Raw genomic sequence first — 15,844 nt, forward strand, 5'->3', positions numbered from 1 at the left:
GATCCCTTACCTGCACGCCTCGAGAGAGGGGGCAAAGGGCATTTAATCCCCGAAGCAGGTGCCATAGCTGTCATGGTCCCAGAGGGGCAGATGTGCTCCAGATGCCAGAAGGGACCAAAAGGAGCATTAATCATTTTCAGCCTGATGACTCTCCTCTTCATCTCCTCAACCCGGAGGAGCGCCTGTGTGAGGCTGAATGAGGGACGGGCACACCTATATTCGCATGTGCGGTGTAGCTACGTTTCCTTGCTGTAGAAATAGAATGAAGACTTTGGGGGCCAGCTGTCATAATTTGAAGACAAATTGAAGAGGATAGTGAGCGTACACACGCTTTCTCTTTCTTTTATCCCTTTTGAATGTAGACCTCTCGTGCTGAGCAAGTCAGTGACATTGGGCCCCGATTTGTCCTGACGTGTGGAGGGTTGAGCTCATTTTTCTGGATGTCAAGCGTTGTCCCCTCTGATGAATCCTCTGGCCTGAGGCCTGGGCAGATTGGCTCGCGCGCTGGCTACAGGCAGGTGATTGATGACTGGAGGAGAAGTCTTCGGCTTTGCTCTGATTTCCCCTGACCAGTGTATCTGACAGCACCAATCGCCAGGCGGACATTGGAATTGGGCCCTCCGCCATCGAGTGCCCAACCCCTGGCAGAGCTTGCTGCTTAAGCTGCCCGTATCGCTCTACGTTTTGAAAACAGCGGCATAGCTACGCTTAAAATGCCCGTGCAGTAGAAACCAGTCGTGCTTTTGGAAGGCTGTGGTGTATTACACCCACGCAGACATGAAATACCACTAAGCTGGATGTTTTCCACATTCAAGTGCAATTAAGAGAGATTGTGTAGCATATCTGGGGTCCAATTCAGAATGGCTTTTCTCAGCATCCTTACAGGCGAGGAAAGCAGTGAGCCAACGCCTCCCTTCACAGCCCCGTCTGAAGCCCCTGCATCAGCTTTTTGGATGAATGCTCGCCTTGGAACACACATAGGTGGTATATCGTCTTCTCAATTAGCACCTTGTCCAAAGGCCCCCCATGTCCCATTCCCTCCCACAGTACGGGTGTGAAATTTAAAATCCTCCTCCAGCATGACTGCTCTTCTCTTCGGGGGAACTGCACTGCTGAGCCAGCATAATGACAATCACCACAGTAGCCCAGGATGGCAGAGCAACAAAACAGTGAGTGTTTACAGGGAGGGTGAAGGACTGCAAACTAAGCTCAGCGATGAGTGAAAGTGAATTAACAAAGGAATTAGGAGTGTTGGGAGTGCTGTACTGTGAAGGCTGAGTTAAGTCATCGGGCTTTCTTTGGCCACGCTTCTCATAGCCAGTTATGAACGTCTGTTTGTTCCATTAAAACATCCCTCATTCTTTTCCGCCCCTTCCTCATTTCCTACTTCACTCTACCAGTCTGTGTCCCATGGCAGCTCACCAGGTGGGCAAAGTTGCAGCTGGCAATTAACAGGTACCCACCTGAGAGCTAGTGTAAACGTCTGTTTGGTTTAAAGGAATGTGATTAGCTGCATTTTTTTTAGACAGCTATCTCAGGGGAAAAGCAAGCAAATAAAGGAGGGAGGGAGATTTCTTTTTGATGTTTTGAATAGAGATGTTAAGTTGCTATTACCCACTGGTTTCTTTCTTTTAGTCCTTAGATCTGTTTTGGCTCTAGAGGGTGGGAATGGCACCAAAAAGACTAATTATAGTTGTTAAGGCTTACAGTATTCCCAATCTTTGTGCCTAACCTTTTGGAGCACCTTTTGGTTTTTATGCAGATGAGTATGCACAAGCCTTTGTCCAGTCTTGGATTTGCATTTCTTCTTCTTTGTTCCTGCCTCCGTGACTGATTAGCAGAACTCAAGTTATGGATCGGGTGTAAACATTGATAAGAGCAGTGCATAATGCATGAGTGTAGTTAAAAGTGGAATTTCTCTGTCGTAACTAGAGCAATAGCATTGTGAATACTTAATGTTAGAGTTGCTGTAAAACCTGGAGGTCTTGGAGACACTTCACGCTGACCCCTTCTGATCTGATGCCGTTTTGACACTAGCTCAGAAGCATTCTCAGAACAAGGGAGAGGCAGAACCTCTGCAACCTCTTCCAAGCTCACCTAGCCAAACCTCTCATTCTCAGATTGTGTGACTTTAACCATAACCTGTGAACAACTGAGCTGCTCAGCAGGCTGATCTAAACTTCTATATGAGCGCCTTTCAGGAGTCATGAGTGTTGACACGATTAAGAGTGAGCGGGTGCCTTGTTTCGTGGATGGAACTATTTTGATCCATAAACGCTCACCTGTGGCTGCTGTTGATTCTGATAGAAGTGTTGTAAAGCAGGCTGCCTGTTGTCACTTGTTTTGTCTTTTGGCACAATGGCTAGGCGTGACAAAAACACATCCTCTCCTTCTGAAGCACTTCTTTCGGCAGCGCCGGAAAAAAAAGACACGGGTGGTGCCTGCCAAACTCGCCACAGTCATAATAAGCCAAGTCAGAAATATCAGCGGCCCCATCATATACATGTAACAGACCAATCCTCTGAGTTTTTCATGATCCATTGTGTGATATTTTTTTACCCTGAATCATAAATGCAAATCAGTATTCATTTGCCAGGACGTGCGCTGCCACCCAATTCACTGAAGCCACCCGTCTGCAAAAATCCCAGCCAGTTCCCAGGTCCACTAGGTCCCTCGTGAAAGCACTACGCAAGATATTTTTGCACAATTTGGCTTTCAAAATAAATTCCTAGGTTCTCTTTTATTCTGTGACACTGTTTAGGAAGCAGCAGAGCTAATTTTTGGTTGCATGCCTCAACTTTCCATAAAATCTTTAAAATAAATGTTTCTTTGGCCTGAATTTTGCTCTTCTTGAAAAAGTGTATCAGATATGGAAGAGGATTAGGGCCACCGGAAAAAAAAAAAAAAGGTCCGAATTCTGACTTTTTTCCTCAGAATTCTGGAAAAGAAGAAAAAAAGACATGCCCACGTTTTTGTTTTTGTTTTTTTCTGGTGTGCACCGAGTGACAGATATTATTAAATCACAACCTGGAGCCAGACAAAGATGAGAAAAGAAGGAGGGCAGTGAGAAGAAGAGGAAAGAAGTGCACCTTTCCAGCAAAGCTCAGACACATTACTATGGCAGACTTCCCAGTGTCCTGCACATCAGAGCCCAATCAAATATTCTATTACATTATTCTCCAATTTCTGCCCCCTATCAACTTCTGGGGCCCAGGGGCCTTGCTAGCACTGTCGGCCGAGGAAATGTTTCCTCTGCATCCATCTGTGGTGATGCGAGGACATATTGGAAATCAAAGCAGGAACAGGAGGAGGGAGCAGAGGGCAGGTCCCCTGGCTCCTGGATGGCTCCTCTTCAGCCAGGAATTGCCACTCTGTGGAAAGAGGTAGTAGGGAGAGGTGAATTTGTATGTTAAATGCATACATGCACACACTCCTTACTGTACATACATCTGTTCATGGATGTGGTTGAGCCTTATGCATACAGAAGTAGAAATACAAGCCAGAACATTTGTTCTTCACTTTTCAAATTTGAACTTTATATATTTCCAGTCACCAAAGTTGAAAGTAGACATGGAGATAGTCACATGGGATTAAATGTGCATTCTCACCAAGGACAGCAAACTCTCACATAGGTCAGGTTCAGCAGAGTCAGACATTTTCAAGCTGAGGAATCAGACAGCAGCAGAAAAAAGCAGATAAAAAAATATCAAGAGAACAAAACCCTGCTCAAAAAACAAGGTCAGAGAAAACTGCAAAACTGAAAAGTAAGGATACTGTTGGTGCCAACCCACAAGAAGTAAGCAGTCTTGAAAAAGGCATAAACACTAGCGAGGACACCCATTGAGGACTCACATCAATTAATAATCTGGCCTCTGCTCAAACTGCCTACTGATTCCTTCTGAGCGGGTTTTACTGAGCATTCTGTAATCTTCCCCTTCCCCAAAATATCCCCCTTCAGGAGACATTTCCTACGGCCTCAACTCATATCTCTGCAACACAGTTGGTCAGCAATGTGGTCCTGGCTTGGAACCACAGCTGCAGAGACTCGGATGGAGTTCATCACTGCAGAGGAGGGCAGAATTTTGGAAATCTGGTATTAACAGGCTTGCTTCTTATAATTTCTAATGAGTTAGTAAAGTTAGCCAAGAAGCATTTATAGATTTAGAAGCTTTGTGCAATAAAAACTTTCTCTCTAAACGTGCAGCTACCCCTAAATCCACTTCGCAGCTTTGTGGTTGGACTGGAAAACATACAAACAAACCAAAATACTTGCTTCTGACGTGTGACATCAACTAGCTTCATGCTGTACTCGTTCTAACTGTTACCAGCTTCTGTTTTTGTCATATTTACATTTATGGACTGGATCACAGGTCCCACAGTTGGGACAACAGGAACCACTTTTTTCAGAACCATCCTAATATTACATTTTAATATTGCATTTGTCTATTTGCACAATATTTCTCTGTGAATAGTCTCTGGATTGTTCGTTTATTTAAACAAATAAGTTATAGCTCTAAATATCTGACAGTTTTCTTATCCATCTCAAAAATTGGTACACATGGTATTAATGTGTGTACATTATTATCTGCCCTAATAAGAGAGCAAAATGTTATACCACTACTCATATGAATCCAAAAACCAAATCTGATTTCACTGTGGCGACTATTCTTATCAAGGGCTTCTCCTTATGCACCAGTCAACCCTATAAACCTCAGGCTACAGTTCTCCACATCAACACAAATCCTCATCTAATGAAGACAGATATAAAGGCTTTCTTTTAGTGTTTAGGTATGAATATGTGTAAATACAAAGCTGACAATACAAAGCAAAGATGAAATCTAGCCTAAGGAGATTTTAAAGTGATCGCTACAATGATTCTACAGTGGTTGCCAGATGGTTGCCAACTGGTCTCTAGTCCAGTCTTACCATATCCCCCCATCAGTTTATGATCAAACACAAGTGAAGAATGATGAGAAGCTTTTCCCCTCACTGTCATTCAAACTACTACTAATGGGTGGCGAGTGATCACATGATTCACCCTGGCAGCTATGTGCATTATGCACCCCGAACGAAAACAAACAAGCCACTGGCTTCTGTTTAACCTTTGGAAAAAATGAACAGATAAACAAATGAAAGGGGGAGAAGTGGAAATAATGAGCAACTGATAACCGTCAGCTGGCGGTCAAACGCTGGTGTGCCACATACGCTTTTTTTCCACCTAAACACACACTCACAGTGTGCCCCTCACTCCAATCACCACCTCCCGGCTGCCCAGCAGGAGACTCGGGTTGATCTCACAGCAGTGTGACAGGACAGCAGGAGCGCCTAGGTGGGTGGTCAAAGGAACAACAGAGGTTAGTGAATAGAGGGGCATGATGAAAGCATGTGTCTGTGGAAAGAGTGCAGTGTGTAGCCACTATGTCCACTGACAGTGGCCTGAAGATCACGCCAAGGGCACTCCAGCCAGCTACTCTTCTAGCCAGCCCCCTGTCTTTAGCGGCTCAGTGTGCATATGGGACTGTGTGTGTGTGTGTGTCACAGCACATGAGGCTATCTCTATATCTGTGTGTGTACGTGTGATTCACCTATGACCAGCTCTGCTCGCTCGGAGGCAGCTCTTTGTCTTTGTGCTGACAGGGTGAAGATGATCGACTGCTCTGTACCTCCAGTTTCACGCCAAAGAGACAGAGAGGTTTATGCAGTGAACACGTTTCACAGTATATGTTAGAGCTTTGCTTTGTTTCGGTGTAAAGTGCCAAAACATTGGATTTTTTAACAACTAAAAGTCAGCTATGTTTGATATTTGGGTAAGTGACTCTCTCAAATGAGATTAAACTAAACTGTGTGTCCAGAGGGATTATATAATATCAGAATATTATTAGTTATCTAAATTGAATAAAGCTCTCAGAAATGAAAACCATATGTCTAAGAGGGTTCATTCTTCACATGTAATCTCCCTTTTTTGTTGCGATAAGCCTGAATAGTACAATGTTTAAAAATGGAGAGGGGAAAAAAGTACCACGAGGGGATATGTGTGTGAAGGCAGGAATGAAAGAAGTAGTGATATGATCATTTGAAATGATAAGGCTAGACTCATGAAGACTTAATTGTTTTTTTTTTATATATCTGAGGCTTTATGGACAATGTTTTCCTCTTCTGCTCTCCACATAAACTAAAAAGATTTCAGGTCATGCATATTCTCTGTATTCGTTCAGACATTCATGAGTAGTGAACCCTTTTCCAGGACATGTCATGAAAATAATTGCACACTTCCTCATCCAGAAAGATGGTCAACATCAAGATCAGAAGGAAAAAAATGAAGCCAAAATGAAATTTGATCTAGCGTAATATAAGAAAAAATAAAGTCAAAGGGAAAACTCTGAGTACAGAAATATCAGAGCCAAACACCAGTATAACTGTGCAGAACGATAATAAACCTTAACTTGGTTACATCTTTGTTTTTCAGGACATTACAGGTGAGAAGATCTTCACCCACAGTGTTGATTGTTTCTTCTTAAAAACTTAATCAACTGATAGGAAATCAGTTGAGCCCCTAGTTCAACATTTGATTGGTTATTACGGTCATTATTTTCACAGCAAAGATATCAAGCACTGTATACTTCAGATTTCCACTTTGCTGGTTGACTTGAGTGTCTGTGGGGTTTGGACATTCGATTTTACATTATTTTTATAAATTGCTTTGCCTAAAAGAAATACAAGTTAAAATATAACCAGATTAGTAAAAGCAACTGTGACAGCCCTTCATGAGTTAGTAATGTTTTACGATGACTGGCTAATTGAAGTTTCTCCATTTCTTTGAGGAGGCAGGAAATCATGCCAAGACAGTGTTTCTCTTCCTCTCCTTTAATGTCATATTTCTAAGGCTGCTGATACCATTATGTCGACAAGAGTGTGCTGAATTACGGAGTTTGGCTTGCGTCCCTGGAGAGCATGAGCTGTTGGAATGATTAGTAAAGCATGTAACCAGCCTGCATCTTGTTGAGCCAGACAGACAGGGAACATATGTATGTGTGCCGGGCCTTTTAATCAACACATGGGCTGAGAGGATGCTTGCTACTGCCAAGGAATGAATGCGCTTCTTCCCTCTGTGCTTTGAGGGAAATAAGGTAAACCGCCACAACACGAGTGAATCCAAAATAAACGTGCGCTCAGATGTAGAAGCCAAGAAGCAATAAAAAAACCAAAAACCTCTCAACTGAAAGTGCTAAGCAAAATTATATTTACAGAGTGTGAACAGATAGGAATATTCAATCAGTTTTTATAGCCCACAGAGACACATACAGCAAAACCCAGCAGTCATTGTAATATCACTGGCCTAAATAGTGTTATTAAGCTGACAGTGGCTAATTAATTTTATTGGCGGCTTCATTTTCTCCCTCTCCCTGCGGTAAGAGTCCAGTGTCGTCGATAAACTGTGAGAGCGGTGTGACAGTGACCCTCTGGGCGCACGCAGGCCCCAGCGCCTCCTTACGCCGCCTGCCGTCACTCCCGTCCCGCCAAAGGCTCCCTGTAATTAAGAGGGAGCGCGTGCGTGCATTTATCTATGGAGCGATACATGGAGGGAGTATTATCAACAGGGGTAATAAAGCATGCTGTAGAAGATAACAGGGACAGATTAAAATGCTGTAAAAATCATCTGAAAAGTCAGTTCGTGTAAATAAAGGGAATCTTGATTTGTAAGATAGCTTAAAACATGTCAGTCTGAACTGTAGGTCGTGTCTTCTTTAAGTTGTGCACTGAAAAGCTGAGGCGTTCAGGTCAGGGGGCTAATACTCGCATCATTTTGTTAACTAAGTCTTTGAGTAGGCTTAACTTAACCACACTCAAGATCAGTAGCACAGAAACTGTTTACTATGAATTCAGCAGTATTTCGGTGCTGCAGTAGTTCGGTCTTCACATTTCCCCAACATCAACACACGTCACCTGCCTCCATGCTTCTTCAGACAGTAGTGGGAATGTGTATTAGCTGTGAGTTTAATCTTATTAAAGAGAACAAGGAAGACTGTTATTGTGGTAAAACGTGTTTTTAGGTTTTATATATTATGAGGAAAGCAGGGCTGTGGGTTAAGTGCAGGGAACAGGGTCTAAAGTCACAATACACTGACAGAAAGATTAACCCACAGTCATGCCCATCGTTTTTTAAGGGATTTATTGCATGAAAACAAATACAGTGGCTTCTATATTGTGCCTCATCATTGGCTTCACAGTGTGATGGTTTTAACAATGGCTTAACAAGCAAAAGATCTCTGCTTCAAACCCAGGAGGAGATGTAGATCCCACAGTTTGTTGGCCATGCATGTTCACTGTATATTAACAGGAGTACATAAAGGTTAAATGTGTGTGAAAGGAAAGCTGAGAGCTATTTATCCCCGGAGCTTTGCTCCATATTTTCCCTCCCACCTCTTCCTCCTTGACATGGACGAAAGGTGAAGTGAGAGAGTGAGATGATGGGCTTCGCTTCCTGCAAACGTGCTCATCAGCGCGTTGCATTGATTGCACTAATATCTTCTCCGCAACAATCAATGACTCCGTGTCGTCCTGACACCGTTGCGTGTCTCACAGGCTGTCTCACAGCTGATGGAGACAAAACAGGCACATGTCCTTAAAAACAGCAGTTCTGTCTCAATCAAAAGAAATATATATGTTTTTAAATCATTCTTTAAACGTCAGAATGATGTATTTTTTACACCAGTTTGTCTTTCCACGAATTCTTTTTGTTCCGTTATCACGCGTTCATTATCCAGTAGAAAGAAAACAGAAATTACCGGTATAATTCGACCCTAGCTGAGAGCTGGTGTCTGTGACTCTCGTGCGCTCTCCATCTCTGGCAGGGTGGCAGGTGTTAGATGAAATAGAGAAAATGAGCTCAGTGGAAAGACCCATTAGATGCCAGCAGCGGGGGCTCAATTGAACAAATAGAAACACTTTTGTCATCTTGGGTTCACCGTAGCCAGCTGAATGCAATCCTATCAGAGGCTAAACAGGAATGTGCAAACGTGCACATACATATGGGTTTGGATGTAATCCAATAACTACCCCGGCTAACTCGCAGGAATCACACAGAGATGTACGTTCACATACAAAATATTCCACTTTAGATCTAAATTGGCTGAATGTTCCCCACGCAGCAGCTCTTTAGGTAGGATGGAAGATTTCACTTTCAAAACTCCGGCAACTTCAGTGGAAGCCTGTAAAAAATACAAACTTTTTCATTTCAACATTTGATTGTGTTTGCTCCATTTTCATTTACATTTATTGACAATAACTACTCTTCATTTTGGGCAGATTTTACATCATATTTTCCCTTATTTACTGCAGCTGTGTTCTTCCTGTCCTGTTATCCATCAACGGCTTCTGTTTTTTCACCTACAGGATTACCAGCCGTAACGTTACCCACCTTCAGGTTATTCAAAATCAATTTTTATCCTGACCTTATTTCCAGCACAACCTCAGTACTTACTGGACCATACTGTATGCCATCTCTCCTCCTCCTCTTCTTCCTTCATCTGTTGACTTACTGTCACTGTCCCGCTCACCTTCTGGTGCTGGCACATGTGCTGAAATCCTCAGAGCAACTTCACCCCTCCTCCCCTAACGCTCGCAAATTTATTAATATGATTTACATAAAGTTAAAGTTCTCCTGGCAGCCAAGGAGGCCGCTCTAAAATAAGCTGTGGCGCTGACAGAGTCAATGTGTTATGTGTGTCATAGGCCCGAGGGGCTCTGGGGGCTGTTGGGCAGGGAACGTTATAGAGGGTCCCCGGGGGTCTGCTGGCCTGGAAATGACATGGAGTGAGGGAAGAGCCCCCATACTCCAGAATCAGTCATCTCATCTGCAGGGGGAGAGGAGGAAGGACAAAGACGCATCGCCCCACCACAAGGCACGTACGCACACTCGTGGGAAAGGCACGCATGCACTCTCACACACACTCGCACATGCACGGACACACTCACCGGAATATAATATTTTATGTGTGATTTTTAAATATGGCTTTAGAGAAGGATTATCCAGGAGATGATGCGGGCCGATTATGGTTTCAGGACATCAGGGGCGCTTGAGCTCTCTAGAGAGGCCCAACGCAAGAGTGTATCTTTTTTTCTCATACCGCAAACAGATTTTAAAATAGGGTGAAAAAAAACCATTAATTTAATTTAACATTAAAACGGCCTGTTCACTCAAATGACAGGCATACAATGATGCTTTCTTTTCCTGTATTAGCACGGCTCGAGGGTGAATTTAACAAAAATTATATATTTATTAGGAGTTTATTAATTAAAAGCAGACATAATAAAACACAACTTAAAAATAAAATGACAATTTTAAGTATTTAAAGTTTCTCTATTAATAATGGAGCACTCATAACTCCTTTCAGTTACACAGTGACTGCAACAAAATCCGCTGTTAACATCGTCGAATGACCACCACATCTGAAAATAGCAGTGTGTGGTGTTGCTTACCTACCACAAGGTCAATATCTGCCCGCACCTGATGACAACCAGCTGATGTCAATCCATGCTGACAGCTTTTGGGCTTTTGAGTGGTTTGGGGCCAACCCCACTTGGGAAATACAATCTAGTGTAACCAGTAATGGAGCAGAGGTGGTTAAAAGAAGAAGAACAGAAAATCCAACCCACCGCCACACTCGGAGCTATCCAAACAAAACTAAAAGAGAAAAATGTGAAAATCAAGACCTGCGGAAAAACCATTTTGCGCCTGCCTTCGATAAGCCGAAGGCCCGCTTTTCTTTTTTTCTCTCCTAAGGAAGAATAAGTATGACTGCATGGTCTGTGTTACAGCTGTGAAATTATCCCAGCGTGTCTCCTCTGAGCTGCATGACAATGAAAAGGCAAAATGTCAACACCTTGTTTTCCCCGCAAATATTTAAGAAAGCTGTGACTAAAGAAGTCCTCGGAGAGGGGAAAGGAACACAGAGGGGAGAATTAGCCGAAAGATTCGCGTACCGGTTTTCCCTGATGCTTCATCTTAATTACTGCCGTGCAAGCCATGCAAATCCGATTGGTCGTTTATGCCAGGAAATTCATAACCACGGTGCGATATTAATTACTCCGGTAGGATTCGCGCCATATTTGATATGCACGAGGCATTGGCGGTCATTACCAGCCTTGTGTTTCAGCCCTCAGCCCTGCGTGTCAGCGGTAATCAAATCTAAACGTTGACAACAACACATTCACTAATCAATATAGGATGGGAGGGATCCTTTGATGCTGGAATTTTAATCTCTTTTCCTTTCATGTGTGTGTGTGTGTGTGTGTGTGTCAATATACCATTAGTATCTCTCACACATGCACACACACAACTCTATTAATTTCTCTCCCAGGATGCTCATTGGATTTCCTCATTTAAAGCACGTCTTTTATGTTCCATTGTTCCTAAAGACATTAGATTAAGTGGAGTCAAATGCAATTACGGCACACAGTTGTTCAGCGAGGGCAAAGTGGGGTTATGTGTCACATTTGGGGGCAGTATAGGGAGAGAAGATGTATGCCATACTGCGATAATCACGCAATGCTCCCACTTCTCCTAATGCATGACCCGGAGAGAAAGATGAATGGTGGGGGGAGTGGACGACGATGTGAGAAAGAGTAATCTGAATGAGACACCGAAGAGAGAAGATGATGGACAGAGGAAGAAAGCCGGCCCTTAATTCCATCAGTGGAGCAACACTGACCTCTCCTGGCTAACGCACCTCTCCTGTCGGTGTCACTTTGTCGCTCGAAGTCCCCGGCAGTGGCTTTAAAATTGCTTTCTTAAATCATCCAGCGTGTGAGTGAGAGGGAACAGAGATCGAGCACGCTGAGGAGTAGAAATAATGAGGAAAAACACAAAGCACGCGGCCAATTACTGACTCGGGTTCTACATTGCTCTTATAAAAATGTAATCAATCACTCGCTCCAGTGTAGGCCACACACAATGCAACCCTCCCACCCCCCAAGTTTAACACTCTGCCTGCCACAGCAACAGGGAAAGGTCACCCAGGGGAGTGGGGGTGAGAGGTAACAGTGCATTCCAGTTTATAACACAGCCACACTTTTAGTAAATATAGAAATGATGGTTAAAGAAAATGAAGCACTTATAATGACAGTCAGCATTTCACTCTCATCCATATTCAGGAAGAACATGCAGGTTTTGCCTCTGAGAAACCCGAGCAGGTCTCTGTTCTTCTGTATGAGCCACAGTGGGTTTTCAGACCGGCACTGAGGATGCCACCTGAAACTCACAGCAGCTTGAGCATGTTTGGAGAGGAGACAGGGTGGAGATGATGGTCTATATGGGAGGAGAGCATGGATAACAAACAAAAAGGGAAAAAGAAGCCGTAAAGTGGAGGCAAGTACACTGATGTGAAAGCATGTGGCCTGGTATTCATCCATGAACCCCTGTGATGCTTATATGTGCTCATAAGCAAAGATGAAAGATCCAAACAAGCATGGAGACACACACTTTCATGTCCCACTCTGAGTTCAATTTGACCATCTGCATACTGAGTTTATTCAACTGCAGGCAGCTTCTGTGCAAACAGTTATCAGAAATCACTGAATTAAAAAAAAAAAAATCTGTGTGTGTTTCTGTCTCACAGTCATCCTCTGCCTCGACTAATGATGTGTTGGCATGCGCATCGCAGCCACATAGCCATTCACAGGGCTGGCGCCTGTTAATGGTCCTGGCACCCCAAGCCACCCCAGTAAAGTGATCTGTCCAACTGGCTTAGCGGGCGCACACGCAGTCGTGGACCGAACAGATGCCACTCATTTCTGCTGGCCAAAGTGACCCAGCAATAAGCTGGCTAAGCACCTAAAAAAAATCTCAGCAAGCTAGTGATGAGAGAAATGAAGTCTCTGCTGTGTGACAACGCAGCGTGGCGCCCCGCCACAGTGACCGCCTTTCTCGCTCTCCTACTTTCTGTTTGTCCTTTTCCTGCTCTTGCCAGTTTTGGGGCTGATCCTGGCTTATTTGATATTTTGCTGACCCTCGCTCAGCTCCTCTATCGTTTCCCATGCTTCTTCTGCATCAGTGACTCTTTTTCCAATTGCTTTCTCCATCACGCAAAATTCAATATTTTTCTGCACCACTGTCCTCTCACTGGGCAGCACTGGTATGTTTTGTGTGTGTGTGTTTCCATGTACTTGTGCACCCGCGTGTGTTTTGCTGCTAGCTGATGCGCTCTATGACATATTGAGGAAATAAAAAACTCCTCCGCGGGGACGGCTGTGGCCCACTAATTAAACACCTCCTATGCGACCTTATTGCAGGCGCCAGTTGCCATAGAATCGAGCTGCATCTTCTGGGCCCTGCGTCAAACTGCATCTCCTCCATCTCTGAATCACAGGAAAGAGGGGGAAGGAGAGGAAGGGCAGGAAGCTGCAAGGTCATTACCTCAACAAAAAAAACAACAACCCTCAATTACTAAACAAAATAAGCTTTACACAGAGCAGAGATATTGGCAGACTTGCTTCCGCAGCTCTGTGAATACTTTTAAGGTGGCAATTTGAGAACAATTTGTCCATGATCTGTTCATGTAAATTGCATAATGTGTAAACAGCGGTGTGTTTCAGTTTTTGTCAGCTTGCACAATGTGAAGCTATTTAATAGCTTTTTAACGGCGCATGTTCTTAGGCAGCTTACTCTGTACACAAGATTATGTTTATCTCACAGACGGTGACTCGAAGAATGCAGCTCAAATATTAAAAAAAGAGGACAAAATTCAGGATAAACTTTATAAATCTTTTTGATAACATTAAAAAGCAGCAGCTTTAGCAGAGCTCTTGTGAATTAGTGCTGGTGACACTACATATTATAATGCATGGGGAAAAAAAATAGAAACACAAACATCAAGGCCCGAGGGGAAATGTGACTACCAACGTCTACCTGAATTGGATAACCAGGGACTCATTTGCACAGTCTCATTTGGCCATTCAGGCTTATTCCTGACAACATTGCATCTTTAGTCATTAGATGTACTGTAAGAACTTGTTGTGACTTGTCTGATTTTCCCCTCTGGTCATCTTTGTTTTGGTCAAATCTCAAAATCTGACTGCATGCCTGCCCCTCTCTGTCTGTGTTACAGTGATATGTTTTATTGCTAGCTTACTATCTGGGAAACTGCTAATGTCATACAGAACACACCGTGAACGCAGCAAAAAGGAGGGCAGGGAAAAAAAAACACAAGCAAACTGAGGGTTGAAATAACCAAGAGGAGACCTGGGAAACACAGCTGAACAGAATCTAACTACTGAGGCAGGGGAAGCAAAATTAAACATAAAACAGACAAGACAAGAGACTACCAAAATAAGACAGGAAGTAACTAAACATGGAAACAGGAACACAGACCTGATGCAAAGACAAAAAAGGGAAACAAACAATGAGACAAGTCATGCTTCATACAGGAGACAGACAAAACAAATGAGAACTAACAGAATCAAACAAGGAGCCGAATGTTTAATGTTTTGAACCATGTAATAACCAATGAAAGTCAAGCATGAGGATACCACATGCGCACTAAGGACTGAGGGATCCCCAAAAGCTTTTATTAATGCTATTCAGCCAGCAAATGAATGTAATAGTTGGAGAGATCCGCAGGTGTGTGTCTGTGTGTGCTAGTGTGCGTCTTGTGTGTCTGCTAGGGTCAAGCCCGCTGAATGAAGGTGTCCTCTGATTTGGTCCATTGTGGTGCGAGGGTCAGCGCAACAGACGACTCAGCACCTGTCACCGGTCGAGTCCCACTCATCACTCACCGCCTCCATATGCTGCCCATTAAAATCAGACATGCGGGCACTCGGCTGGCAAAGTCCACACACCCAGTGACCCTCCTCACATCTGTTGACAAAGTCTTAAACACATGCAGCATGGAGAAGGGGGAAAGGACAGTCGGTAGGGGAGGCAGAACAAAGGGAAACGTTTACATGCTAAAAGTTCACTTTTCCGAACGCACAGCAGAGTAAACTGCGTGACAGATGTGCTCTTATCACTCACGGCATCTTGTGTCAGACAGCATGTCTGTTTATAGAGGGCTCACCAGGCTGAGGCCATTACTTATACCGAACAGAGAAACTACTTTTGTGTGTGTGTGTGTGTGTGTGTGTGTGTGTGTGTGTGTGTGTGTGTGTGTGTGTGTGTGTGTGTTAGTGGCAAATCTCTGTAGCGCAAATACTCATATTTTGAGTCACTCATTCATAATTCGTTTATGCAGACATGACCGCCACGAGGATTCATCTATAATAAGCTTTTTATGCAACCATAAACTGATTAAAGAAATCGGGACAGATGCCAAACCATTTAATCATTGAATAGGGTTATAAGATACAACTTCAGTGTGCAGTTGCTGTGTTAAAATGTGTCCATGTGGAAACAATGGGCACAGCAAAATGGTTGCGCTATAAAAGTAGCAGATACTGGATGCAAATGCAGTTATGTGCACAATCCCCTAAAGGGTTTCACGATTTGCTTGCCTGAGGTTGCCAGAGGGACGGAGAGGAATTAGTCTGCGGACGTGTTGCTGAGCCTCTCTTCCCTTAAAATTAGTCATTTACAGTTTCTCACTGAAAAGAGTTAATTTATTCAAAAAGCAATGATAGCAGCCAGAAAACCCCTCATGTTGTATTGCTTTTAGTGGCAATTTAATGATAAAATGTTATTTTGTTTTTTTTAGAGTCAATGCTTTCTAAATCGCCTGTGGCACGAAGCCTCAGGCCCACTAATTTCCACACCATGCTTTTTTTTTCTTTTCTTTTTGTTTTTACCTGTAACGTAAACACAGAATAAACTAAAAGCCTCTTGTTTATTACAACATCTGATCTGGTTTGTTTT

This window comes from Rhamphochromis longiceps, linkage group LG5, assembly GCF_057381845.1.
Source record: "Rhamphochromis longiceps isolate RC_006_pf linkage group LG5, R_longiceps_female_GT1.1, whole genome shotgun sequence".
NCBI lineage: Eukaryota > Metazoa > Chordata > Actinopteri > Cichliformes > Cichlidae > Rhamphochromis > Rhamphochromis longiceps.